The 27,032-nt window shown below is 43.9% G+C and overlaps 11 non-coding genes and 20 pseudogenes across 11 annotated transcripts; all 31 read left to right on the plus strand.

The window, feature by feature from the left end:
- Positions 1–307: 307 nt before the first annotated feature.
- Positions 308–425, plus strand: LOC140019427 (5S ribosomal RNA; annotated as a pseudogene).
- A 927-nt stretch (positions 426–1,352) lies between these two features.
- On the plus strand, positions 1,353–1,471 carry LOC140017362 (5S ribosomal RNA). The gene has a single exon (XR_011823672.1). It is a non-coding gene; the product is annotated as a 5S ribosomal RNA (ribosomal RNA).
- Positions 1,472–1,882: 411 nt separating this feature from the next.
- Positions 1,883–2,000, plus strand: LOC140018570 (5S ribosomal RNA; annotated as a pseudogene).
- Positions 2,001–2,925: 925 nt separating this feature from the next.
- On the plus strand, positions 2,926–3,043 carry LOC140018571 (5S ribosomal RNA; annotated as a pseudogene).
- Positions 3,044–3,970: 927 nt separating this feature from the next.
- On the plus strand, positions 3,971–4,088 carry LOC140019428 (5S ribosomal RNA; annotated as a pseudogene).
- Positions 4,089–5,013: 925 nt separating this feature from the next.
- On the plus strand, positions 5,014–5,131 carry LOC140018572 (5S ribosomal RNA; annotated as a pseudogene).
- Positions 5,132–6,056: 925 nt separating this feature from the next.
- Positions 6,057–6,174, plus strand: LOC140019429 (5S ribosomal RNA; annotated as a pseudogene).
- Positions 6,175–7,101: 927 nt separating this feature from the next.
- On the plus strand, positions 7,102–7,220 carry LOC140017669 (5S ribosomal RNA). Its single transcript, XR_011823976.1, has one exon. It is a non-coding gene; the product is annotated as a 5S ribosomal RNA (ribosomal RNA).
- Positions 7,221–7,631: 411 nt separating this feature from the next.
- On the plus strand, positions 7,632–7,749 carry LOC140018573 (5S ribosomal RNA; annotated as a pseudogene).
- Positions 7,750–8,674: 925 nt separating this feature from the next.
- LOC140018126 (5S ribosomal RNA) lies at positions 8,675–8,793 on the plus strand. The gene has a single exon (XR_011824428.1). It is a non-coding gene; the product is annotated as a 5S ribosomal RNA (ribosomal RNA).
- A 411-nt stretch (positions 8,794–9,204) lies between these two features.
- Positions 9,205–9,322, plus strand: LOC140019430 (5S ribosomal RNA; annotated as a pseudogene).
- A 927-nt stretch (positions 9,323–10,249) lies between these two features.
- Positions 10,250–10,368, plus strand: LOC140017670 (5S ribosomal RNA). Its single transcript, XR_011823977.1, has one exon. It is a non-coding gene; the product is annotated as a 5S ribosomal RNA (ribosomal RNA).
- Positions 10,369–10,779: 411 nt separating this feature from the next.
- Positions 10,780–10,897, plus strand: LOC140018574 (5S ribosomal RNA; annotated as a pseudogene).
- A 925-nt stretch (positions 10,898–11,822) lies between these two features.
- Positions 11,823–11,941, plus strand: LOC140018127 (5S ribosomal RNA). Its single transcript, XR_011824429.1, has one exon. It is a non-coding gene; the product is annotated as a 5S ribosomal RNA (ribosomal RNA).
- A 411-nt stretch (positions 11,942–12,352) lies between these two features.
- LOC140019431 (5S ribosomal RNA) lies at positions 12,353–12,470 on the plus strand (annotated as a pseudogene).
- Positions 12,471–13,395: 925 nt separating this feature from the next.
- Positions 13,396–13,514, plus strand: LOC140017373 (5S ribosomal RNA). Its single transcript, XR_011823683.1, has one exon. It is a non-coding gene; the product is annotated as a 5S ribosomal RNA (ribosomal RNA).
- Positions 13,515–13,925: 411 nt separating this feature from the next.
- Positions 13,926–14,043, plus strand: LOC140019432 (5S ribosomal RNA; annotated as a pseudogene).
- Positions 14,044–14,963: 920 nt separating this feature from the next.
- LOC140017385 (5S ribosomal RNA) lies at positions 14,964–15,082 on the plus strand. The gene has a single exon (XR_011823695.1). It is a non-coding gene; the product is annotated as a 5S ribosomal RNA (ribosomal RNA).
- Positions 15,083–15,493: 411 nt separating this feature from the next.
- On the plus strand, positions 15,494–15,611 carry LOC140019433 (5S ribosomal RNA; annotated as a pseudogene).
- A 925-nt stretch (positions 15,612–16,536) lies between these two features.
- LOC140020030 (5S ribosomal RNA) lies at positions 16,537–16,660 on the plus strand (annotated as a pseudogene).
- A 919-nt stretch (positions 16,661–17,579) lies between these two features.
- Positions 17,580–17,697, plus strand: LOC140019434 (5S ribosomal RNA; annotated as a pseudogene).
- A 926-nt stretch (positions 17,698–18,623) lies between these two features.
- Positions 18,624–18,742, plus strand: LOC140017592 (5S ribosomal RNA). Its single transcript, XR_011823900.1, has one exon. It is a non-coding gene; the product is annotated as a 5S ribosomal RNA (ribosomal RNA).
- Positions 18,743–19,153: 411 nt separating this feature from the next.
- LOC140018575 (5S ribosomal RNA) lies at positions 19,154–19,271 on the plus strand (annotated as a pseudogene).
- A 925-nt stretch (positions 19,272–20,196) lies between these two features.
- On the plus strand, positions 20,197–20,315 carry LOC140017396 (5S ribosomal RNA). Its single transcript, XR_011823706.1, has one exon. It is a non-coding gene; the product is annotated as a 5S ribosomal RNA (ribosomal RNA).
- A 411-nt stretch (positions 20,316–20,726) lies between these two features.
- On the plus strand, positions 20,727–20,844 carry LOC140019435 (5S ribosomal RNA; annotated as a pseudogene).
- Positions 20,845–21,771: 927 nt separating this feature from the next.
- On the plus strand, positions 21,772–21,890 carry LOC140017408 (5S ribosomal RNA). The gene has a single exon (XR_011823717.1). It is a non-coding gene; the product is annotated as a 5S ribosomal RNA (ribosomal RNA).
- Positions 21,891–22,301: 411 nt separating this feature from the next.
- Positions 22,302–22,419, plus strand: LOC140019436 (5S ribosomal RNA; annotated as a pseudogene).
- A 1,075-nt stretch (positions 22,420–23,494) lies between these two features.
- On the plus strand, positions 23,495–23,612 carry LOC140018577 (5S ribosomal RNA; annotated as a pseudogene).
- Positions 23,613–24,537: 925 nt separating this feature from the next.
- Positions 24,538–24,655, plus strand: LOC140019438 (5S ribosomal RNA; annotated as a pseudogene).
- Positions 24,656–25,582: 927 nt separating this feature from the next.
- LOC140017419 (5S ribosomal RNA) lies at positions 25,583–25,701 on the plus strand. The gene has a single exon (XR_011823728.1). It is a non-coding gene; the product is annotated as a 5S ribosomal RNA (ribosomal RNA).
- Positions 25,702–26,112: 411 nt separating this feature from the next.
- Positions 26,113–26,230, plus strand: LOC140018578 (5S ribosomal RNA; annotated as a pseudogene).
- Positions 26,231–27,032: the final 802 nt, after the last annotated feature.

Genomic DNA, 27,032 nt, shown 5'->3' on the forward strand with positions numbered 1-27,032 from the left:
GAAGGCGGATCTGAAGGCGCGAGACAAGTCAGGAACGGTACGGCTGGATCGAAGCCCGGATCGTCGGTCAAAGTTGTCGGCGCAAATGCATAAGCGCAAGCGTGAAGGATCAATTTCAGGATAATTGAGAGTTGTGCGACGAGGGAAAAAAAAGGTGCAAAGCAACAAGAAAAAAATATAAAAGTAAATAAATAAAAGGATGAGAGGAAATTCATGAATTGACGCTTAGAATGAATTCGGGTCCAGAAAAGCCAAACTGCTTCACAGGACGTGGCAGTTTAAAAGAATAAAGCGAAAGGAACATGGCGGGTGCGATCATACCAGCACTAATGCACCGGATCCCATCAGAACTTCGAAGTTAAGCGTGCTTGGGCGACAGTAGTACTAGGATGGGTGACCCTAGGCCGGTCAACGGGTCGGGTCTACACCCGGATCCGGATCGGATCCCTGAAATTTTTGCGGGTATGGGTAGGGATTTAATTCCGTTATCCGGATCCGGATCCGTTTTTTCAAACAAAAAAACGGGTCGGATACGGAATATAGTATTCCGACCCGTATTAGACCCGGATTCGGATATAAATGATTTAATAATTTATAAAAAATATATATTATCAATATAATTTGATTAGGATGATGTATTTGAGTAAAATCAATTTGATTTATTTTCTTATTTGGTTTTTTCTTTGCATTAGCTAGAAATTAGTTTACAAATATATCTTTTTCTCTTTTTTGTTAGAAATTATAAATTTTGGCAAATTTGTTCGGGTAGACCCGACCCGGATCCGAGACTCGCCGGGTCCGGATCCGGAACACCGAATAAAAGACCCGTCGGGTAAACGGGTCGGCTCCGGGTCCGGGTCCGGAATAATGAATTCCGGCCCGGACCCGGCCCGTTGACACCCCTAGGTGACCCCCTGGGAAATCCTCGTGTTGAACCCCTCCCTTTTTTGTTTCGAAATCCAAATTTTCCCTTCGTTCTTTATGCTGTAGTAATTTAGCTCCGTCGGAACGATTGCTTTATATTTTGCTTCTCATCGAAGCATGAAGGCGGATCTGAAGGCGCGAGACAAGTCAGGAACGGTACGGCTGGATCGAAGCCCGGATCGTCGGTCAAAGTTGTCGGCGCAAATGTATAAGCGCAAGCGTGAAGGATCAATTTCAGGATAATTGAGAATTGCGCGACGAGGGAAAAAAAAATGGTGCAAATCAACAAGAAAAAAATGTAAAAGTAAATAAATAAAAGGATGAGGGGAAATTCTTGAATTGACGCTTAAAATGAATTCGGGTCCAGAAAAGCCACACTGCTTCACAGGACGGGGCAGTTTAAAAGAATAAAGCGAAAGGAACATGGCGGGTGCGATCATACCAGCACTAATGCACCGGATCCCATCAGAACTCCGAAGTTAAGCGTGCTTGGGCGAGAGTAGTACTAGGATGGGTGACCCCCTGGGAAGTCCTCGTGTTGCACCCCTCCCTTTTTTGTTTCGAAATCCAAATTTCCCCTTCGTTCTTTATGCTGTAGTAATTTAGCTCCGTCGGAACGATTGCTTGATATTTTGCTTCTCATCGAAGCATGAAGGCGGATCTGAAGGCGCGAGACAAGTCAGGAACGGTACGGCTGGATCGAAGCCCGGATCGTCGGTCAAAGTTGTCGGCGCAAATGTATAAGCGGAAGCGTGAAGGATCAATTTCAGGATAATTGAGAGTTGTGCGACGAGGGAAAAAAAAGGTGCAAAGCAACAAGAAAAAAATATAAAAGTAAATAAATAAAAGGATGAGAGGAAATTCATGAATTGACGCTTAGAATGAATTCGGGTCCAGAAAAGCCAAACTGCTTCACAGGACGTGGCAGTTTAAAAGAATAAAGCGAAAGGAACATGGCGGGTGCGATCATACCAGCACTAATGCACCGGATCCCATCAGAACTCCGAAGTTAAGCGTGCTTGGGCGACAGTAGTACTAGGATGGGTGACCCTAGGCCTGTCAACGGGTCGGGTCTAGACCCGGATCCGGATCGGATCGCTGAAATTTTTTCGGGTATGGGTAGGGATTTAATTCCGTTATCCGGATCCGGATCCGTTTTTTCAAACAAAAAAACGGGTCGGATACGGAATATAGTATTCCGACCCGTATTAGACCCGGATCCGGATATAAATGATTTAATAATTTATAAAAAATATATATTATCAATATAATTTGATTAGGATGATGTATTTGAGTAAAATCAATTTGATTTATTTTCTTATTTGGTTTTTTCTTTGCATTAGTTAGAAATTAGTTTACAAATATATTTTTTTCTCTTTTTTGTTAGAAATTATAAATTTTGGCAAATTTGTTCGGGTAGACCCGACCCGGATCCGAGACTCGCCGGGTCCGGATCCGGAACACCGAATAAAAGACCCGTCGGGTAAACGGGTCGGATCCGGGTCCGGGTCCGGAATAATGAATTCCGGCCCGGACCCGGCCCGTTGACACCCCTAGGTGACCCCCTGGGAAGTCCTCGTGTTGCACCCCTCCCTTTTTTGTTTCGAAATCCAAATTTCCCCTTCGTTCTTTATGCTGTAGTAATTTAGCTCCGTCGGAACGATTGCTTGATATTTTGCTTCTCATCGAAGCATGAAGGCGGATCTGAAGGCGCGAGACAAGTCAGGAACGGTACGGCTGGATCGAAGCCCGGATCGTCGGTCAAAGTTGTCGGCGCAAATGTATAAGCGGAAGCGTGAAGGATCAATTTCAGGATAATTGAGAGTTGTGCGACGAGGGAAAAAAAAGGTGCAAAGCAACAAGAAAAAAATATAAAAGTAAATAAATAAAAGGATGAGAGGAAATTCATGAATTGACGCTTAGAATGAATTCGGGTCCAGAAAAGCCAAACTGCTTCACAGGACGTGGCAGTTTAAAAGAATAAAGCGAAAGGAACATGGCGGGTGCGATCATACCAGCACTAATGCACCGGATCCCATCAGAACTCCGAAGTTAAGCGTGCTTGGGCGACAGTAGTACTAGGATGGGTGACCCTAGGCCTGTCAACGGGTCGGGTCTAGACCCGGATCCGGATCGGATCGCTGAAATTTTTTCGGGTATGGGTAGGGATTTAATTCCGTTATCCGGATCCGGATCCGTTTTTTCAAACAAAAAAACGGGTCGGATACGGAATATAGTATTCCGACCCGTATTAGACCCGGATCCGGATACAAATGATTTAATAATTTATAAAAAATATATATTATCAATATAATTTGATTAGGATGATGTATTTGAGTAAAATCAATTTGATTTATTTTCTTATTTGGTTTTTTCTTTGCATTAGTTAGAAATTAGTTTACAAATATATTTTTTTCTCTTTTTTGTTAGAAATTATAAATTTTGGCAAATTTGTTCGGGTAGACCCGACCCGGATCCGAGACTCGCCGGGTCCGGATCCGGAACACCGAATAAAAGACCCGTCGGGTAAACGGGTCGGATCCGGGTCCGGGTCCGGAATAATGAATTCCGGCCCGGACCCGGCCCGTTGACACCCCTAGGTGACCCCCTGGGAAATCCTCGTGTTGCACCCCTCCCTTTTTTGTTTCGAAATCCAAATTTCCCCTTCGTTCTTTATGCTGTAGTAATTTAGCTCCGTCGGAACGATTGCTTTATATTTTGCTTCTCATCGAAGCATGAAGGCGGATCTGAAGGCGCGAGACAAGTCAGGAACGGTACGGCTGGATCGAAACCCGGATCGTCGGTCAAAGTTGTCGGCGCAAATGTATAAGTGCAAGCGTGAAGGATCAATTTCAGAATAATTGAGAGTTGCGCGACGAGGGAAAAAAAAATGGTGCAAATCAACAAGAAAAAAATGTAAAAGTAAATAAATAAAAGGATGAGGGGAAATTCTTGAATTGACGCTTAAAATGAATTCGGGTCCAGAAAAGCCACACTGCTTCACAGGACGGGGCAGTTTAAAAGAATAAAGCGAAAGGAACATGGCGGGTGCGATCATACCAGCACTAATGCACCGGATCCCATCAGAACTTCGAAGTTAAGCGTGCTTGGGCGACAGTAGTACTAGGATGGGTGACCCTAGGCCGGTCAACGGGTCGGGTCTAGACCCGGATCCGGATCGGATCGCTGAAATTTTTTCGGGTATGGGTAGGGATTTAATTCCGTTATCCGGATCCGGATCCGTTTTTTCAAACAAAAAAACGGGTCGGATATGGAATATAGTATTCCGACCCGTATTAGACCCGGATCCGGATATAAATGATTTAATAATTTATAAAAAATATATATTATCAATATAATTTGATTAGGATGATGTATTTGAGTAAAATCAATTTGATTTATTTTCTTATTTGGTTTTTTCTTTGCATTAGTTAGAAATTAGTTTACAAATATATTTTTTTCTCTTTTTTGTTAGAAATTATAAATTTTGGCAAATTTGTTCGGGTAGACCCGACCCGGATCCGAGACTCGCCGGGTCCGGATCCGGAACACAGAATAAAAGACCCGTCGGGTAAACGGGTCGGATCCGGGTCCGGGTCCGGAATAATGAATTCCGGCCCGGACCCGGCCCGTTGACACCCCTAGGTGACCCCCTGGGAAATCCTCGTGTTGCACCCCTCCCTTTTTTGTTTCGAAATCCAAATTTCCCCTTCGTTCTTTATGCTGTAGTAATTTAGCTCCGTCGGAACGATTGCTTTATATTTTGCTTCTCATCGAAGCATGAAGGCGGATCTGAAGGCGCGAGACAAGTCAGGAACGGTACGGCTGGATCGAAGCCCGGATCGTCGGTCAAAGTTGTCGGCGCAAATGTATAAGCGCAAGCGTGAAGGATCAATTTCAGGATAATTGAGAGTTGTGCGACGAGGGAAAAAAAAGGTGCAAAGCAACAAGAAAAAAATATAAAAGTAAATAAATAAAAGGATGAGAGGAAATTCATGAATTGACGCTTAGAATGAATTCGGGTCCAGAAAAGCCAAACTGCTTCACAGGACGTGGCAGTTTAAAAGAATAAAGCGAAAGGAACATGGCGGGTGCGATCATACCAGCACTAATGCACCGGATCCCATCAGAACTCCGAAGTTAAGCGTGCTTGGGCGACAGTAGTACTAGGATGGGTGACCCTAGGCCTGTCAACGGGTCGGGTCTAGACCCGGATCCGGATCGGATCGCTGAAATTTTTTCGGGTATGGGTAGGGATTTAATTCCGTTATCCGGATCCGGATCCGTTTTTTCAAACAAAAAAATGGGTCGGATACGGAATATAGTATTCCGACCCGTATTAGACCCGGATCCGGATATAAATGATTTAATAATTTATAAAAAATATATATTATCAATATAATTTGATTAGGATGATGTATTTGAGTAAAATCAATTTGATTTATTTTCTTATTTGGTTTTTTCTTTGCATTAGTTAGAAATTAGTTTACAAATATATTTTTTTCTCTTTTTTGTTAGAAATTATAAATTTTGGCAAATTTGTTCGGGTAGACCCGACCCGGATCCGAGACTCGCCGGGTCCGGATCCGGAACACAGAATAAAAGACCCGTCGGGTAAACGGGTCGGATCCGGGTCCGGCTCCGGAATAATGAATTCCGGCCCGGACCCGGCCCGTTGACACCCCTAGGTGACCCCCTGGGAAATCCTCGTGTTTCACCCCTCCCTTTTTTGTTTCGAAATCCAAATTTCCCCTTCGTTCTTTATGCTGTAGTAATTTAGCTCCGTCGGAACGATTGCTTTATATTTTGCTTCTCATCGAAGCATGAAGGCGGATCTGAAGGCGCGAGACAAGTCAGGAACGGTACGGCTGGATCGAAGCCCGGATCGTCGGTCAAAGTTGTCGGCGCAAATGCATAAGCGCAAGCGTGAAGGATCAATTTCAGGATAATTGAGAGTTGTGCGACGAGGGAAAAAAAAGGTGCAAAGCAACAAGAAAAAAATATAAAAGTAAATAAATAAAAGGATAAGAGGAAATTCATGAATTGACGCTTAGAATGAATTCGGGTCCAGAAAAGCCAAACTGCTTCACAGGACGTGGCAGTTTAAAAGAATAAAGCGAAAGGAACATGGCGGGTGCGATCATACCAGCACTAATGCACCGGATCCCATCAGAACTTCGAAGTTAAGCGTGCTTGGGCGACAGTAGTACTAGGATGGGTGACCCTAGGCCGGTCAACGGGTCGGGTCTACACCCGGATCCGGATCGGATCCCTGAAATTTTTGCTGGTATGGGTAGGGATTTAATTCCGTTATCCGGATCCGGATCCGTTTTTTCAAACAAAAAAACGGGTCGGATACGGAATATAGTATTCCGACCCGTACTAGACCCGGATCCGGATATAAATGATTTAACAATTTATAAAAAATATATATTATCAATATAATTTGATTAGGATGATGTATTTGAGTAAAATCAATTTGATTTATTTTCTTATTTGGTTTTTTCTTTGCATTAGCTAGAAATTAGTTTACAAATATATCTTTTTCTCTTTTTTGTTAGAAATTATAAATTTTGGCAAATTTGTTCGGGTAGACCCGACCCGGATCCGAGACTCGCCGGGTCCGGATCCGGAACACCGAATAAAAGACCCGTCGGGTAAACGGGTCGGCTCCGGGTCCGGGTCCGGAATAATGAATTCCGGCCCGGACCCGGCCCGTTGACACCCCTAGGTGACCCCCTGGGAAATCCTCGTGTTGCACCCCTCCCTTTTTTGTTTCGAAATCCAAATTTCCCCTTCGTTCTTTATGCTGTAGTAATTTAGCTCCGTCGGAACGATTGCTTTATATTTTGCTTCTCATCGAAGCATGAAGGCGGATCTGAAGGCGCGAGACAAGTCAGGAACGGTACGGCTGGATCGAAACCCGGATCGTCGGTCAAAGTTGTCGGCGCAAATGTATAAGTGCAAGCGTGAAGGATCAATTTCAGAATAATTGAGAGTTGCGCGACGAGGGAAAAAAAAATGGTGCAAATCAACAAGAAAAAAATGTAAAAGTAAATAAATAAAAGGATGAGGGGAAATTCTTGAATTGACGCTTAAAATGAATTCGGGTCCAGAAAAGCCACACTGCTTCACAGGACGGGGCAGTTTAAAAGAATAAAGCGAAAGGAACATGGCGGGTGCGATCATACCAGCACTAATGCACCGGATCCCATCAGAACTCCGAAGTTAAGCGTGCTTGGGCGAGAGTAGTACTAGGATGGGTGACCCACTGGGAAATCCTCGTGTTGCACCCCTCCCTTTTTTGTTTCGAAATCCAAATTTCCCCTTCGTTCTTTATGCTGTAGTAATTTAGCTCCGTCGGAACGATTGCTTTATATTTTGCTTCTCATCGAAGCATGAAGGCGGATCTGAAGGCGCGAGACAAGTCAGGAACGGTACGGCTGGATCGAAGCCCGGATCGTCGGTCAAAGTTGTCGGCGCAAATGTATAAGCGCAAGCGTGAAGGATCAATTTCAGGATAATTGAGAGTTGTGCGACGAGGGAAAAAAAAGGTGCAAAGCAACAAGAAAAAAATATAAAAGTAAATAAATAAAAGGATGAGAGGAAATTCATGAATTGACGCTTAGAATGAATTCGGGTCCAGAAAAGCCAAACTGCTTCACAGGACGTGGCAGTTTAAAAGAATAAAGCGAAAGGAACATGGCGGGTGCGATCATACCAGCACTAATGCACCGGATCCCATCAGAACTCCGAAGTTAAGCGTGCTTGGGCGACAGTAGTACTAGGATGGGTGACCCTAGGCCTGTCAACGGGTCGGGTCTAGACCCGGATCCGGATCGGATCGCTGAAATTTTTTCGGGTATGGGTAGGGATTTAATTCCGTTATCCGGATCCGGATCCGTTTTTTCAAACAAAAAAATGGGTCGGATACGGAATATAGTATTCCGACCCGTATTAGACCCGGATCCGGATATAAATGATTTAATAATTTATAAAAAATATATATTATCAATATAATTTGATTAGGATGATGTATTTGAGTAAAATCAATTTGATTTATTTTCTTATTTGGTTTTTTCTTTGCATTAGTTAGAAATTAGTTTACAAATATATTTTTTTCTCTTTTTTGTTAGAAATTATAAATTTTGGCAAATTTGTTCGGGTAGACCCGACCCGGATCCGAGACTCGCCGGGTCCGGATCCGGAACACAGAATAAAAGACCCGTCGGGTAAACGGGTCGGATCCGGGTCCGGCTCCGGAATAATGAATTCCGGCCCGGACCCGGCCCGTTGACACCCCTAGGTGACCCCCTGGGAAATCCTCGTGTTTCACCCCTCCCTTTTTTGTTTCGAAATCCAAATTTCCCCTTCGTTCTTTATGCTGTAGTAATTTAGCTCCGTCGGAACGATTGCTTTATATTTTGCTTCTCATCGAAGCATGAAGGCGGATCTGAAGGCGCGAGACAAGTCAGGAACGGTACGGCTGGATCGAAGCCCGGATCGTCGGTCAAAGTTGTCGGCGCAAATGCATAAGCGCAAGCGTGAAGGATCAATTTCAGGATAATTGAGAGTTGTGCGACGAGGGAAAAAAAAGGTGCAAAGCAACAAGAAAAAAATATAAAAGTAAATAAATAAAAGGATGAGAGGAAATTCATGAATTGACGCTTAGAATGAATTCGGGTCCAGAAAAGCCAAACTGCTTCACAGGACGTGGCAGTTTAAAAGAATAAAGCGAAAGGAACATGGCGGGTGCGATCATACCAGCACTAATGCACCGGATCCCATCAGAACTTCGAAGTTAAGCGTGCTTGGGCGACAGTAGTACTAGGATGGGTGACCCCCTGGGAAGTCCTCGTGTTGCACCCCTCCCTTTTTTGTTTCGAAATCCAAATTTCCCCTTCGTTCTTTATGCTGTAGTAATTTAGCTCCGTCGGAACGATTGCTTTATATTTTGCTTCTTATCGAAGCATGAAGGCGGATCTGAAGGCGCGAGACAAGTCAGGAACGGTACGGCTGGATCGAAGCCAGGATCGTCGGTCAAAGTTGTCGGCGCAAATGTATAAGCGCAAGCGTGAAGGATCAATTTCAGGATAATTGAGAGTTGTGCGACGAGGGAAAAAAAAGGTGCAAAGCAACAAGAAAAAAATATAAAAGTAAATAAATAAAAGGATGAGAAGAAATTCATGAATTGACGCTTAGAATGAATTCGGGTCCAGAAAAGCCAAACTGCTTCACAGGACGTGGCAGTTTAAAAGAATAAAGCGAAAGGAACATGGCGGGTGCGATCATACCAGCACTAATGCACCGGATCCCATCAGAACTTCGAAGTTAAGCGTGCTTGGGCGACAGTAGTACTAGGATGGGTGACCCTAGGCCGGTCAACGGGTCGGGTCTACACCCGGATCCGGATCGGATCCCTGAAATTTTTGCGGGTATGGGTAGGGATTTAATTCCGTTATCCGGATCCGGATCCGTTTTTTCAAACAAAAAAACGGGTCGGATACGGAATATAGTATTCCGACCCGTATTAGACCCGGATCCGGATATAAATGATTTAATAATTTATAAAAAATATATATTATCAATATAATTTGATTAGGATGATGTATTTGAGTAAAATCAATTTGATTTATTTTCTTATTTGGTTTTTTCTTTGCATTAGCTAGAAATTTGTTTACAAATATATCTTTTTCTCTTTTTTGTTAGAAATTATAAATTTTGGCAAATTTGTTCGGGTAGACCCGATCCGGATCCGAGACTCGCCGGGTCCGGATCCGGAACACCGAATAAAAGACCCGTCGGATAAACGGGTCGGCTCCGGGTCCGGGTCCGGAATAATGAATTCCGGCCCGGACCCGGCCCGTTGACACCCCTAGGTAACCCCCTGGGAAATCCTCGTGTTGCACCCCTCCCTTTTTTGTTTCGAAATCCAAATTTTCCCTTCGTTCTTTATGCTGTAGTAATTTAGCTCCGTCGGAACGATTGCTTTATATTTTGCTTCTCATCGAAGCATGAAGGCGGATCTGAAGGCGCGAGACAAGTCAGGAACGGTACGGCTGGATCGAAACCCGGATCGTCGGTCAAAGTTGTCGGCGCAAATGTATAAGTGCAAGCGTGAAGGATCAATTTCAGAATAATTGAGAGTTGCGCGACGAGGGAAAAAAAAATGGTGCAAATCAACAAGAAAAAAATGTAAAAGTAAATAAATAAAAGGATGAGGGGAAATTCTTGAATTGACGCTTAAAATGAATTCGGGTCCAGAAAAGCCACACTGCTTCACAGGACGGGGCAGTTTAAAAGAATAAAGCGAAAGGAACATGGCGGGTGCGATCATACCAGCACTAATGCACCGGATCCCATCAGAACTCCGAAGTTAAGCGTGCTTGGGCGAGAGTAGTACTAGGATGGGTGACCCACTGGGAAATCCTCGTGTTGCACCCCTCCCTTTTTTGTTTCGAAATCCAAATTTCCCCTTCGTTCTTTATGCTGTAGTAATTTAGCTCCGTCGGAACGATTGCTTTATATTTTGCTTCTCATCGAAGCATGAAGGCGGATCTGAAGGCGCGAGACAAGTCAGGAACGGTACGGCTGGATCGAAGCCCGGATCGTCGGTCAAAGTTGTCGGCGCAAATGTATAAGCGCAAGCGTGAAGGATCAATTTCAGGATAATTGAGAGTTGTGCGACGAGGGAAAAAAAAGGTGCAAAGCAACAAGAAAAAAATATAAAAGTAAATAAATAAAAGGATGAGAGGAAATTCATGAATTGACGCTTAGAATGAATTCGGGTCCAGAAAAGCCAAACTGCTTCACAGGACGTGGCAGTTTAAAAGAATAAAGCGAAAGGAACATGGCGGGTGCGATCATACCAGCACTAATGCACCGGATCCCATCAGAACTCCGAAGTTAAGCGTGCTTGGGCGACAGTAGTACTAGGATGGGTGACCCTAGGCCTGTCAACGGGTCGGGTCTAGACCCGGATCCGGATCGGATCGCTGAAATTTTTTCGGGTATGGGTAGGGATTTAATTCCGTTATCCGGATCCGGATCCGTTTTTTCAAACAAAAAAATGGGTCGGATACGGAATATAGTATTCCGACCCGTATTAGACCCGGATCCGGATATAAATGATTTAATAATTTATAAAAAATATATATTATCAATATAATTTGATTAGGATGATGTATTTGAGTAAAATCAATTTGATTTATTTTCTTATTTGGTTTTTTCTTTGCATTAGTTAGAAATTAGTTTACAAATATATTTTTTTCTCTTTTTTGTTAGAAATTATAAATTTTGGCAAATTTGTTCGGGTAGACCCGACCCGGATCCGAGACTCGCCGGGTCCGGATCCGGAACACAGAATAAAAGACCCGTCGGGTAAACGGGTCGGATCCGGGTCCGGCTCCGGAATAATGAATTCCGGCCCGGACCCGGCCCGTTGACACCCCTAGGTGACCCCCTGGGAAATCCTCGTGTTTCACCCCTCCCTTTTTTGTTTCGAAATCCAAATTTCCCCTTCGTTCTTTATGCTGTAGTAATTTAGCTCCGTCGGAACGATTGCTTTATATTTTGCTTCTCATCGAAGCATGAAGGCGGATCTGAAGGCGCGAGACAAGTCAGGAACGGTACGGCTGGATCGAAGCCCGGATCGTCGGTCAAAGTTGTCGGCGCAAATGCATAAGCGCAAGCGTGAAGGATCAATTTCAGGATAATTGAGAGTTGTGCGACGAGGGAAAAAAAAGGTGCAAAGCAACAAGAAAAAAATATAAAAGTAAATAAATAAAAGGATGAGAGGAAATTCATGAATTGACGCTTAGAATGAATTCGGGTCCAGAAAAGCCAAACTGCTTCACAGGACGTGGCAGTTTAAAAGAATAAAGCGAAAGGAACATGGCGGGTGCGATCATACCAGCACTAATGCACCGGATCCCATCAGAACTTCGAAGTTAAGCGTGCTTGGGCGACAGTAGTACTAGGATGGGTGACCCCCTGGGAAGTCCTCGTGTTGCACCCCTCCCTTTTTTGTTTCGAAATCCAAATTTCCCCTTCGTTCTTTATGCTGTAGTAATTTAGCTCCGTCGGAACGATTGCTTTATATTTTGCTTCTTATCGAAGCATGAAGGCGGATCTGAAGGCGCGAGACAAGTCAGGAACGGTACGGCTGGATCGAAGCCCGGATCGTCGGTCAAAGTTGTCGGCGCAAATGTATAAGCGCAAGCGTGAAGGATCAATTTCAGGATAATTGAGAGTTGTGCGACGAGGGAAAAAAAAGGTGCAAAGCAACAAGAAAAAAATATAAAAGTAAATAAATAAAAGGATGAGAAGAAATTCATGAATTGACGCTTAGAATGAATTCGGGTCCAGAAAAGCCAAACTGCTTCACAGGACGTGGCAGTTTAAAAGAATAAAGCGAAAGGAACATGGCGGGTGCGATCATACCAGCACTAATGCACCGGATCCCATCAGAACTTCGAAGTTAAGCGTGCTTGGGCGACAGTAGTACTAGGATGGGTGACCCTAGGCCGGTCAACGGGTCGGGTCTACACCCGGATCCGGATCGGATCCCTGAAATTTTTGCGGGTATGGGTAGGGATTTAATTCCGTTATCCGGATCCGGATCCGTTTTTTCAAACAAAAAAACGGGTCGGATACGGAATATAGTATTCCGACCCGTATTAGACCCGGATCCGGATATAAATGATTTAATAATTTATAAAAAATATATATTATCAATATAATTTGATTAGGATGATGTATTTGAGTAAAATCAATTTGATTTATTTTCTTATTTGGTTTTTTCTTTGCATTAGCTAGAAATTTGTTTACAAATATATCTTTTTCTCTTTTTTGTTAGAAATTATAAATTTTGGCAAATTTGTTCGGGTAGACCCGATCCGGATCCGAGACTCGCCGGGTCCGGATCCGGAACACCGAATAAAAGACCCGTCGGATAAACGGGTCGGCTCCGGGTCCGGGTCCGGAATAATGAATTCCGGCCCGGACCCGGCCCGTTGACACCCCTAGGTGACCCCCTGGGAAATCCTCGTGTTGCACCCCTCCCTTTTTTGTTTCGAAATCCAAATTTTCCCTTCGTTCTTTATGCTGTAGTAATTTAGCTCCGTCGGAACGATTGCTTTATATTTTGCTTCTCATCGAAGCATGAAGGCGGATCTGAAGGCGCGAGACAAGTCAGGAACGGTACGGCTGGATCGAAGCCCGGATCGTCGGTCAAAGTTGTCGGCGCAAATGTATAAGCGCAAGCGTGAAGGATCAATTTCAGGATAATTGAGAGTTGTGCGACGAGGGAAAAAAAAGGTGCAAAGCAACAAGAAAAAAATATAAAAGTAAATAAATAAAAGGATGAGAGGAAATTCATGAATTGACGCTTAGAATGAATTCGGGTCCAGAAAAGCCAAACTGCTTCACAGGACGTGGCAGTTTAAAAGAATAAAGCGAAAGGAACATGGCGGGTGCGATCATACCAGCACTAATGCACCGGATCCCATCAGAACTCCGAAGTTAAGCGTGCTTGGGCGAGAGTAGTACTAGGATGGGTGACCCCCTGGGAAGTCCTCGTGTTGCACCCCTCCCTTTTTTGTTTCGAAATCCAAATTTCCCCTTCGTTCTTTATGCTGTAGTAATTTAGCTCCGTCGGAACGATTGCTTTATATTTTGCTTCTTATCGAAGCATGAAGGCGGATCTGAAGGCGCGAGACAAGTCAGGAACGGTACGGCTGGATCGAAGCCCGGATCGTCGGTCAAAGTTGTCGGCGCAAATGTATAAGCGCAAGCGTGAAGGATCAATTTCAGGATAATTGAGAGTTGTGCGACGAGGGAAAAAAAAGGTGCAAAGCAACAAGAAAAAAATATAAAAGTAAATAAATAAAAGGATGAGAGGAAATTCATGAATTGACGCTTAGAATGAATTCGGGTCCAGAAAAGCCAAACTGCTTCACAGGACGTGGCAGTTTAAAAGAATAAAGCGAAAGGAACATGGCGGGTGCGATCATACCAGCACTAATGCACCGGATCCCATCAGAACTTCGAAGTTAAGCGTGCTTGGGCGACAGTAGTACTAGGATGGGTGACCCTAGGCCGGTCAACGGGTCGGGTCTACACCCGGATCCGGATCGGATCCCTGAAATTTTTGCGGGTATGGGTAGGGATTTAATTCCGTTATCCGGATCCGGATCCGTTTTTTCAAACAAAAAAACGGGTCGGATACGGAATATAGTATTCCGACCCGTATTAGACCCGGATCCGGATATAAATGATTTAATAATTTATAAAAAATATATATTATCAATATAATTTGATTAGGATGATGTATTTGAGTAAAATCAATTTGATTTATTTTCTTATTTGGTTTTTTCTTTGCATTAGTTAGAAATTAGTTTACAAATATATTTTTTTCTCTTTTTTGTTAGAAATTATAAATTTTGGCAAATTTGTTCGGGTAGACCCGACCCGGATCCGAGACTCGCCGGGTCCGGATCCGGAACACAGAATAAAAGACCCGTCGGGTAAACGGGTCGGGTCCGGGTCCGGAATAATGAATTCCGGCCCGGACCCGGCCCGTTGACACCCCTAGGTGACCCCCTGGGAAATCCTCGTGTTGCACCCCTCCCTTTTTTGTTTCGAAATCCAAATTTCCCCTTCGTTCTTTATGCTGTAGTAATTTAGCTCCGTCGGAACGATTGCTTTATATTTTGCTTCTCATCGAAGCATGAAGGCGGATCTGAAGGCGCGAGACAAGTCAGGAACGGTACGGCTGGATCGAAGCCCGGATCGTCGGTCAAAGTTTTCGGCGCAAATGTATAAGTGCAAGCGTGAAGGATCAATTTCAGGATAATTGAGAGTTGCGCGACGAGGGAAAAAAAATGGTGCAAATCAACAAGAAAAAAATGTAAAAGTAAATAAATAAAAGGATGAGGGGAAATTCTTGAATTGACGCTTAAAATGAATTCGGGTCCAGAAAAGCCACACTGCTTCACAGGACGGGGCAGTTTAAAAGAATAAAGCGAAAGGAACATGGTGGGTGCGATCATACCAGCACTAATGCACCGGATCCCATCAGAACTCCGAAGTTAAGCGTGCTTGGGCGAGAGTAGTACTAGGATGGGTGACCCCCTGGGAAGTCCTCGTGTTGCACCCCTCCCTTTTTTGTTTCGAAATCCAAATTTCCCCTTCGTTCTTTATGCTGTAGTAATTTAGCTCCGTCGGAACGATTGCTTTATATTTTGCTTCTTATCGAAGCATGAAGGCGGATCTGAAGGCGCGAGACAAGTCAGGAACGGTACGGCTGGATCGAAGCCCGGATCGTCGGTCAAAGTTGTCGGCGCAAATGTATAAGCGCAAGCGTGAAGGATCAATTTCAGGATAATTGAGAGTTGTGCGACGAGGGAAAAAAAAGGTGCAAAGCAACAAGAAAAAAATATAAAAGTAAATAAATAAAAGGATGAGAGGAAATTCATGAATTGACGCTTAGAATGAATTCGGGTCCAGAAAAGCCAAACTGCTTCACAGGACGTGGCAGTTTAAAAGAATAAAGCGAAAGGAACATGGCGGGTGCGATCATACCAGCACTAATGCACCGGATCCCATCAGAACTTCGAAGTTAAGCGTGCTTGGGCGACAGTAGTACTAGGATGGGTGACCCTAGGCCGGTCAACGGGTCGGGTCTACACCCGGATCCGGATCGGATCCCTGAAATTTTTGCTGGTATGGGTAGGGATTTAATTCCGTTATCCGGATCCGGATCCGTTTTTTCAAACAAAAAAACGGGTCGGATACGGAATATAATATTCCGACCCGTACTAGACCCGGATCCGGATATAAATGATTTAATAATTTATAAAAAATATATATTATCAATATAATTTGATTAGGATGATGTATTTGAGTAAAATCAATTTGATTTATTTTCTTATTTGGTTTTTTCTTTGCATTAGCTAGAAATTAGTTTACAAATATATCTTATTCTCTTTTTTGTTAGAAATTATAAATTTTGGCAAATTTGTTCGGGTAGACCCGACCCGGATCCGAGACTCGCCGGGTCCGGATCCGGAACACCGAATAAAAGACCCGTCGGGTAAACGGGTCGGATCCGGGTCCGGGTCCGGAATAAAGAATTCCGGCCCGGATCCGGCCCGTTGACACCCCTAGGTGACCCCCTGGGAAATCCTCGTGTTGCACCCCTCCCTTTTTTGTTTCGAAATCCAAATTTTCCCTTCGTTCTTTATGTTGTAGTAATTTAGCTCCGTCGGAACGATTGCTTTATATTTTGCTTCTCATCGAAGCATGAAGGCGGATCTGAAGGCGCGAGACAAGTCAGGAACGGTACGGCTGAATCGAAGCCCGGATCGTCGGTCAATGTTGTCGGCGCAAATGCATAAGCGCAAGCGTGAAGGATCAATTTCAGGATAATTGAGAGTTGTGCGACGAGGGAAAAAAAAGGTGCAAAGCAACAAGAAAAAAATATAAAAGTAAATAAATAAAAGGATGAGAGGAAATTCATGAATTGACGCTTAGAATGAATTCGGGTCCAGAAAAGCCAAACTGCTTCACAGGACGTGGCGGTTTAAAAGAATAAAGCGAAAGGAACATGGCGGGTGCGATCATACCAGCACTAATGCACCGGATCCCATCAGAACTTCGAAGTTAAGCGTGCTTGGGCGACAGTAGTACTAGGATGGGTGACCCTAGGCCTGTCAACGGGTCGGGTCTACACCCGGATCCGGATCGGATCCCTGAAATTTTTGCGGGTATGGGTAGGGATTTAATTCCGTTATCCGGATCCGGATCCGTTTTTTCAAACAAAAAAACGGGTCGGATACGGAATATAGTATTCCGACCCGTATTAGACCCGGATCCGGATATAAATGATTTAATAATTTATAAAAAATATATATTATCAATATAATTTGATTAGGATGATGTATTTGAGTAAAATCAATTTGATTTATTTTCTTATTTGGTTTTTTCTTTGCATTAGCTAGAAATTTGTTTACAAATATATCTTTTTCTCTTTTTTGTTAGAAATTATAAATTTTGGCAAATTTGTTCGGGTAGACCCGACCCGGATCCGAGACTCGCCGGGTCCGGATCCGGAACACCGAATAAAAGACCCGTCGGGTAAACGGGTCGGCTCCGGGTCCGGGTCCGGAATAATGAATTCCGGCCCGGACCCGGCCCGTTGACACCCCTAGGTGACCCCCTGGGAAATCCTCGTGTTGCACCCCTCCCTTTTTTGTTTCGAAATCCAAATTTTCCCTTCGTTCTTTATGCTGTAGTAATTTAGCTCCGTCGGAACGATTGCTTTATATTTTGCTTCTCATCGAAGCATGAAGGCGGATCTGAAGGCGCGAGACAAGTCAGGAACGGTACGGCTGGATCGAAGCCCGGATCGTCGGTCAAAGTTGTCGGCGCAAATGCATAAGCGCAAGCGTGAAGGATCAATTTCAGGATAATTGAGAGTTGTGCGACGAGGGAAAAAAAAGGTGCAAAGCAACAAGAAAAAAATATAAAAGTAAATAAATAAAAGGATGAGAGGAAATTCATGAATTGACGCTTAGAATGAATTCGGGTCCAGAAAAGCCAAACTGCTTCACAGGACGTGGCAGTTTAAAAGAATAAAGCGAAAGGAACATGGCGGGTGCGATCATACCAGCACTAATGCACCGGATCCCATCAGAACTTCGAAGTTAAGCGTGCTTGGGCGACAGTAGTACTAGGATGGGTGACCCTAGGCCGGTCAACGGGTCGGGTCTACACCCGGATCCGGATCGGATCCCTGAAATTTTTGCGGGTATGGGTAGGGATTTAATTCCGTTATCCGGATCCGGATCCGTTTTTTCAAACAAAAAAACGGGTCGGATACGGAATATAGTATTCCGACCCGTATTAGACCCGGATTCGGATATAAATGATTTAATAATTTATAAAAAATATATATTATCAATATAATTTGATTAGGATGATGTATTTGAGTAAAATCAATTTGATTTATTTTCTTATTTGGTTTTTTCTTTGCATTAGCTAGAAATTAGTTTACAAATATATTTTTTTCTCTTTTTTGTTAGAAATTATAAATTTTGGCAAATTTGTTCGGGTAGACCCGACCCGGATCCGAGACTCGCCGGGTCCGGATCCGGAACACCGAATAAAAGACCCGTCGGGTAAACGGGTCGGCTCCGGGTCCGGGTCCGGAATAATGAATTCCGGCCCGGACCCGGCCCGTTGACACCCCTAGGTGACCCCCTGGGAAATCCTCGTGTTGAACCCCTCCCTTTTTTGTTTCGAAATCCAAATTTTCCCTTCGTTCTTTATGCTGTAGTAATTTAGCTCCGTCGGAACGATTGCTTTATATTTTGCTTCTCATCGAAGCATGAAGGCGGATCTGAAGGCGCGAGACAAGTCAGGAACGGTACGGCTGGATCGAAGCCCGGATCGTCGGTCAAAGTTGTCCGCGCAAATGTATACGCGCAAGCGTGAAGGATCAATTTCAGGATAATTGAGAGTTGCGCGACGAGGGAAAAAAAATGGTGCAAATCAACAAGAAAAAAATGTAAAAGTAAATAAATAAAAGGATGAGGGGAAATTCTTGAATTGACGCTTAAAATGAATTCGGGTCCAGAAAAGCCACACTGCTTCACAGGACGGGGCAGTTTAAAAGAATAAAGCGAAAGGAACATGGCGGGTGCGATCATACCAGCACTAATGCACCGGATCCCATCAGAACTCCGAAGTTAAGCGTGCTTGGGCGAGAGTAGTACTAGGATGGGTGACCCACTGGGAAGTCCTCGTGTTGCACCCCTCCCTTTTTTGTTTCGAAATCCAAATTTCCCCTTCGTTCTTTATGCTGTAGTAATTTAGCTCCGTCGGAACGATTGCTTTATATTTTGCTTCTTATCGAAGCATGAAGGCGGATCTGAAGGCGCGAGACAAGTCAGGAACGGTACGGCTGGATCGAAGCCCGGATCGTCGGTCAAAGTTGTCGGCGCAAATGTATAAGCGCAAGCGTGAAGGATCAATTTCAGGATAATTGAGAGTTGTGCGACGAGGGAAAAAAAAGGTGCAAAGCAACAAGAAAAAAATATAAAAGTAAATAAATAAAAGGATGAGAGGAAATTCATGAATTGACGCTTAGAATGAATTCGGGTCCAGAAAAGCCAAACTGCTTCACAGGACGTGGCAGTTTAAAAGAATAAAGCGAAAGAAACATGGCGGGTGCGATCATACCAGCACTAATGCACCGGATCCCATCAGAACTCCGAAGTTAAGCGTGCTTGGGCGACAGTAGTACTAGGATGGGTGACCCTAGGCCTGTCAACGGGTCGGGTCTAGACCCGGATCCGGATCGGATCGCTGAAATTTTTTCGGGTATGGGTAGGGATTTAATTCCGTTATCCGGATCCGGATCCGTTTTTTCAAACAAAAAAATGGGTCGGATACGGAATATAGTATTCCGACCCGTATTAGACCCGGATCCGGATATAAATGATTTAATAATTTATAAAAAATATATATTATCAATATAATTTGATTAGGATGATGTATTTGAGTAAAATCAATTTGATTTATTTTCTTATTTGGTTTTTTCTTTGCATTAGTTAGAAATTAGTTTACAAATATATTTTTTTCTCTTTTTTGTTAGAAATTATAAATTTTGGCAAATTTGTTCGGGTAGACCCGACCCGGATCCGAGACTCGCCGGGTCCGGATCCGGAACACAGAATAAAAGACCCGTCGGGTAAACGGGTCGGATCCGGGTCCGGGTCCGGAATAATGAATTCCGGCCCGGACCCGGCCCGTTGACACCCCTAGGTGACCCCCTGGGAAATCCTCGTGTTGCACCCCTCCCTTTTTTGTTTCGAAATCCAAATTTTCCCTTCGTTCTTTATGCTGTAGTAATTTAGCTCCGTCGGAACGATTGCTTTATATTTTGCTTCTCATCGAAGCATGAAGGCGGATCTGAAGGCGCGAGACAAGTCAGGAACGGTACGGCTGGATCGAAGCCCGGATCGTCGGTCAAAGTTGTCGGCGCAAATGTATAAGCGCAAGCGTGAAGGATCAATTTCAGGATAATTGAGAGTTGTGCGACGAGGGAAAAAAAAGGTGCAAAGCAACAAGAAAAAAATATAAAAGTAAATAAATAAAAGGATGAGAGGAAATTCATGAATTGACGCTTAGAATGAATTCGGGTCCAGAAAAGCCAAACTGCTTCACAGGACGTGGCAGTTTAAAAGAATAAAGCGAAAGGAACATGGCGGGTGCGATCATACCAGCACTAATGCACCGGATCCCATCAGAACTCCGAAGTTAAGCGTGCTTGGGCGAGAGTAGTACTAGGATGGGTGACCCCCTGGGAAGTCCTCGTGTTGCACCCCTCCCTTTTTTGTTTCGAAATCCAAATTTCCCCTTCGTTCTTTATGCTGTAGTAATTTAGCTCCGTCGGAACGATTGCTTTATATTTTGCTTCTTATCGAAGCATGAAGGCGGATCTGAAGGCGCGAGACAAGTCAGGAACGGTACGGCTGGATCGAAGCCCGGATCGTCGGTCAAAGTTGTCGGCGCAAATGTATAAGCGCAAGCGTGAAGGATCAATTTCAGGATAATTGAGAGTTGTGCGACGAGGGAAAAAAAAGGTGCAAAGCAACAAGAAAAAAATATAAAAGTAAATAAATAAAAGGATGAGAGGAAATTCATGAATTGACGCTTAGAATGAATTCGGGTCCAGAAAAGCCAAACTGCTTCACAGGACGTGGCAGTTTAAAAGAATAAAGCGAAAGGAACATGGCGGGTGCGATCATACCAGCACTAATGCACCGGATCCCATCAGAACTTCGAAGTTAAGCGTGCTTGGGCGACAGTAGTACTAGGATGGGTGACCCTAGGCCGGTCAACGGGTCGGGTCTACACCCGGATCCGGATCGGATCCCTGAAATTTTTGCTGGTATGGGTAGGGATTTAATTCCGTTATCCGGATCCGGATCCGTTTTTTCAAACAAAAAAACGGGTCGGATACGGAATATAATATTCCGACCCGTACTAGACCCGGATCCGGATATAAATGATTTAATAATTTATAAAAAATATATATTATCAATATAATTTGATTAGGATGATGTATTTGAGTAAAATCAATTTGATTTATTTTCTTATTTGGTTTTTTCTTTGCATTAGCTAGAAATTAGTTTACAAATATATCTTATTCTCTTTTTTGTTAGAAATTATAAATTTTGGCAAATTTGTTCGGGTAGACCCGACCCGGATCCGAGACTCGCCGGGTCCGGATCCGGAACACCGAATAAAAGACCCGTCGGGTAAACGGGTCGGATCCGGGTCCGGGTCCGGAATAAAGAATTCCGGCCCGGATCCGGCCCGTTGACACCCCTAGGTGACCCCCTGGGAAATCCTCGTGTTGCACCCCTCCCTTTTTTGTTTCGAAATCCAAATTTTCCCTTCGTTCTTTATGCTGTAGTAATTTAGCTCCGTCGGAACGATTGCTTTATATTTTGCTTCTCATCGAAGCATGAAGGCGGATCTGAAGGCGCGAGACAAGTCAGGAACGGTACGGCTGAATCGAAGCCCGGATCGTCGGTCAATGTTGTCGGCGCAAATGCATAAGCGCAAGCGTGAAGGATCAATTTCAGGATAATTGAGAGTTGCGCGACGAGGGAAAAAAAAATGGTGCAAATCAACAAGAAAAAAATGTAAAAGTAAATAAATAAAAGGATGAGGGGAAATTCTTGAATTGACGCTTAAAATGAATTCGGGTCCAGAAAAGCCACACTGCTTCACAGGACGGGGCAGTTTAAAAGAATAAAGCGAAAGGAACATGGTGGGTGCGATCATACCAGCACTAATGCACCGGATCCCATCAGAACTCCGAAGTTAAGCGTGCTTGGGCGAGAGTAGTACTAGGATGGGTGACCCCCTGGGAAGTCCTCGTGTTGCACCCCTCCCTTTTTTGTTTCGAAATCCAAATTTCCCCTTCGTTCTTTATGCTGTAGTAATTTAGCTCCGTCGGAACGATTGCTTTATATTTTGCTTCTTATCGAAGCATGAAGGCGGATCTGAAGGCGCGAGACAAGTCAGGAACGGTACGGCTGGATCGAAGCCCGGATCGTCGGTCAAAGTTGTCGGCGCAAATGTATAAGCGCAAGCGTGAAGGATCAATTTCAGGATAATTGAGAGTTGTGCGACGAGGGAAAAAAAAGGTGCAAAGCAACAAGAAAAAAATATAAAAGTAAATAAATAAAAGGATGAGAGGAAATTCATGAATTGACGCTTAGAATGAATTCGGGTCCAGAAAAGCCAAACTGCTTCACAGGACGTGGCAGTTTAAAAGAATAAAGCGAAAGGAACATGGCGGGTGCGATCATACCAGCACTAATGCACCGGATCCCATCAGAACTTCGAAGTTAAGCGTGCTTGGGCGACAGTAGTACTAGGATGGGTGACCCTAGGCCGGTCAACGGGTCGGGTCTACACCCGGATCCGGATCGGATCCCTGAAATTTTTGCTGGTATGGGTAGGGATTTAATTCCGTTATCCGGATCCGGATCCGTTTTTTCAAACAAAAAAACGGGTCGGATACGGAATATAATATTCCGACCCGTACTAGACCCGGATCCGGATATAAATGATTTAATAATTTATAAAAAATATATATTATCAATATAATTTGATTAGGATGATGTATTTGAGTAAAATCAATTTGATTTATTTTCTTATTTGGTTTTTTCTTTGCATTAGCTAGAAATTAGTTTACAAATATATCTTATTCTCTTTTTTGTTAGAAATTATAAATTTTGGCAAATTTGTTCGGGTAGACCCGACCCGGATCCGAGACTCGCCGGGTCCGGATCCGGAACACCGAATAAAAGACCCGTCGGGTAAACGGGTCGGATCCGGGTCCGGGTCCGGAATAAAGAATTCCGGCCCGGATCCGGCCCGTTGACACCCCTAGGTGACCCCCTGGGAAATCCTCGTGTTGCACCCCTCCCTTTTTTGTTTCGAAATCCAAATTTTCCCTTCGTTCTTTATGCTGTAGTAATTTAGCTCCGTCGGAACGATTGCTTTATATTTTGCTTCTCATCGAAGCATGAAGGCGGATGGTGACCCCCTGGGAAGTCCTCGTGTTGCACCCCTCCCTTTTTTGTTTCGAAATCCAAATTTCCCCTTCGTTCTTTATGCTGTAGTAATTTAGCTCCGTCGGAACGATTGCTTTATATTTTGCTTCTAATCGAAGCATGAAGGCGGATCTGAAGGCGCGAGACAAGTCAGGAACGGTACGGCTGGATCGAAGCCCGGATCGTCGGTCAAAGTTGTCGGCGCAAATGTATAAGTGCAAGCGTGAAGGATCAATTTCAGAATAATTGAGAGTTGCGCGACGAGGGAAAAAAAAATGGTGCAAATCAACAAGAAAAAAATGTAAAAGTAAATAAATAAAAGGATGAGGGGAAATTCTTGAATTGACGCTTAAAATGAATTCGGGTCCAGAAAAGCCAAACTGCTTCACAGGACGTGGCAGTTTAAAAGAATAAAGCGAAAGAAACATGGCGGGTGCGATCATACCAGCACTAATGCACCGGATCCCATCAGAACTCCGAAGTTAAGCGTGCTTGGGCGACAGTAGTACTAGGATGGGTGACCCTAGGCCTGTCAACGGGTCGGGTCTAGACCCGGATCCGGATCGGATCGCTGAAATTTTTTCGGGTATGGGTAGGGATTTAATTCCGTTATCCGGATCCGGATCCGTTTTTTCAAACAAAAAAATGGGTCGGATACGGAATATAGTATTCCGACCCGTATTAGACCCGGATCCGGATATAAATGATTTAATAATTTATAAAAAATATATATTATCAATATAATTTGATTAGGATGATGTATTTGAGTAAAATCAATTTGATTTATTTTCTTATTTGGTTTTTTCTTTGCATTAGTTAGAAATTAGTTTACAAATATATTTTTTTCTCTTTTTTGTTAGAAATTATAAATTTTGGCAAATTTGTTCGGGTAGACCCGACCCGGATCCGAGACTCGCCGGGTCCGGATCCGGAACACAGAATAAAAGACCCGTCGGGTAAACGGGTCGGATCCGGGTCCGGGTCCGGAATAATGAATTCCGGCCCGGACCCGGCCCGTTGACACCCCTAGGTGACCCCCTGGGAAATCCTCGTGTTGCACCCCTCCCTTTTTTGTTTCGAAATCCAAATTTCCCCTTCGTTCTTTATGCTGTAGTAATTTAGCTCCGTCGGAACGATTGCTTTATATTTTGCTTCTCATCGAAGCATGAAGGCGGATCTGAAGGCGCGAGACAAGTCAGGAACGGTACGGCTGGATCGAAGCCCGGATCGTCGGTCAAAGTTGTCGGCGCAAATGCATAAGCGCAAGCGTGAAGGATCAATTTCAGGATAATTGAGAGTTGTGCGACGAGGGAAAAAAAAGGTGCAAAGCAACAAGAAAAAAATATAAAAGTAAATAAATAAAAGGATGAGAGGAAATTCATGAATTGACGCTTAGAATGAATTCGGGTCCAGAAAAGCCAAACTGCTTCACAGGACGTGGCAGTTTAAAAGAATAAAGCGAAAGGAACATGGCGGGTGCGATCATACCAGCACTAATGCACCGGATCCCATCAGAACTTCGAAGTTAAGCGTGCTTGGGCGACAGTAGTACTAGGATGGGTGACCCTAGGCCGGTCAACGGGTCGGGTCTACACCCGGATCCGGATCGGATCCCTGAAATTTTTGCGGGTATGGGTAGGGATTTAATTCCGTTATCCGGATCCGGATCCGTTTTTTCAAACAAAAAAACGGGTCGGATACGGAATATAGTATTCCGACCCGTATTAGACCCGGATTCGGATATAAATGATTTAATAATTTATAAAAAATATATATTATCAATATAATTTGATTAGGATGATGTATTTGAGTAAAATCAATTTGATTTATTTTCTTATTTGGTTTTTTCTTTGCATTAGCTAGAAATTAGTTTACAAATATATCTTTTTCTCTTTTTTGTTAGAAATTATAAATTTTGGCAAATTTGTTCGGGTAGACCCGACCCGGATCCGAGACTCGCCGGGTCCGGATCCGGAACACCGAATAAAAGACCCGTCGGGTAAACGGGTCGGCTCCGGGTCCGGGTCCGGAATAATGAATTCCGGCCCGGACCCGGCCCGTTGACACCCCTAGGTGACCCCCTGGGAAATCCTCGTGTTGCACCCCTCCCTTTTTTGTTTCGAAATCCAAATTTTCCCTTCGTTCTTTATGCTGTAGTAATTTAGCTCCGTCGGAACGATTGCTTTATATTTTGCTTCTCATCGAAGCATGAAGGCGGATCTGAAGGCGCGAGACAAGTCAGGAACGGTACGGCTGGATCGAAGCCCGGATCGTCGGTCAAAGTTGTCGGCGCAAATGTATAAGCGCAAGCGTGAAGGATCAATTTCAGGATAATTGAGAGTTGCGCGACGAGGGAAAAAAAAATGGTGCAAATCAACAAGAAAAAAATGTAAAAGTAAATAAATAAAAGGATGAGGGGAAATTCTTGAATTGACGCTTAAAATGAATTCGGGTCCAGAAAAGCCACACTGCTTCACAGGACGGGGCAGTTTAAAAGAATAAAGCGAAAGGAACATGGCGGGTGCGATCATACCAGCACTAATGCACCGGATCCCATCAGAACTCCGAAGTTAAGCGTGCTTGGGCGAGAGTAGTACTAGGATGGGTGACCCCCTGGGAAGTCCTCGTGTTGCACCCCTCCCTTTTTTGTTTCGAAATCCAAATTTCCCCTTCGTTCTTTATGCTGTAGTAATTTAGCTCCGTCGGAACGATTGCTTGATATTTTGCTTCTCATCGAAGCATGAAGGCGGATCTGAAGGCGCGAGACAAGTCAGGAACGGTACGGCTGGATCGAAGCCCGGATCGTCGGTCAAAGTTGTCGGCGCAAATGTATAAGCGGAAGCGTGAAGGATCAATTTCAGGATAATTGAGAGTTGTGCGACGAGGGAAAAAAAAGGTGCAAAGCAACAAGAAAAAAATATAAAAGTAAATAAATAAAAGGATGAGAGGAAATTCATGAATTGACGCTTAGAATGAATTCGGGTCCAGAAAAGCCAAACTGCTTCACAGGACGTGGCAGTTTAAAAGAATAAAGCGAAAGGAACATGGCGGGTGCGATCATACCAGCACTAATGCACCGGATCCCATCAGAACTCCGAAGTTAAGCGTGCTTGGGCGACAGTAGTACTAGGATGGGTGACCCTAGGCCTGTCAACGGGTCGGGTCTAGACCCGGATCCGGATCGGATCGCTGAAATTTTTTCGGGTATGGGTAGGGATTTAATTCCGTTATCCGGATCCGGATCCGTTTTTTCAAACAAAAAAACGGGTCGGATACGGAATATAGTATTCCGACCCGTATTAGACCCGGATCCGGATATAAATGATTTAATAATTTATAAAAAATATATATTATCAATATAATTTGATTAGGATGATGTATTTGAGTAAAATCAATTTGATTTATTTTCTTATTTGGTTTTTTCTTTGCATTAGTTAGAAATTAGTTTACAAATATATTTTTTTCTCTTTTTTGTTAGAAATTATAAATTTTGGCAAATTTGTTCGGGTAGACCCGACCCGGATCCGAGACTCGCCGGGTCCGGATCCGGAACACAGAATAAAAGACCCGTCGGGTAAACGGGTCGGATCCGGGTCCGGGTCCGGAATAATGAATTCCGGCCCGGACCCGGCCCGTTGACACCCCTAGGTGACCCCCTGGGAAATCCTCGTGTTGCACCCCTCCCTTTTTTGTTTCGAAATCCAAATTTCCCCTTCGTTCTTTATGCTGTAGTAATTTAGCTCCGTCGGAACGATTGCTTTATATTTTGCTTCTCATCGAAGCATGAAGGCGGATCTGAAGGCGCGAGACAAGTCAGGAACGGTACGGCTGGATCGAAACCCGGATCGTCGGTCAAAGTTGTCGGCGCAAATGTATAAGTGCAAGCGTGAAGGATCAATTTCAGAATAATTGAGAGTTGCGCGACGAGGGAAAAAAAAATGGTGCAAATCAACAAGAAAAAAATGTAAA

The sequence above is a fragment of the Coffea arabica genome, chromosome 11c (assembly GCF_036785885.1).
Source record: "Coffea arabica cultivar ET-39 chromosome 11c, Coffea Arabica ET-39 HiFi, whole genome shotgun sequence".
Classification (NCBI taxonomy): domain Eukaryota; kingdom Viridiplantae; phylum Streptophyta; class Magnoliopsida; order Gentianales; family Rubiaceae; genus Coffea; species Coffea arabica.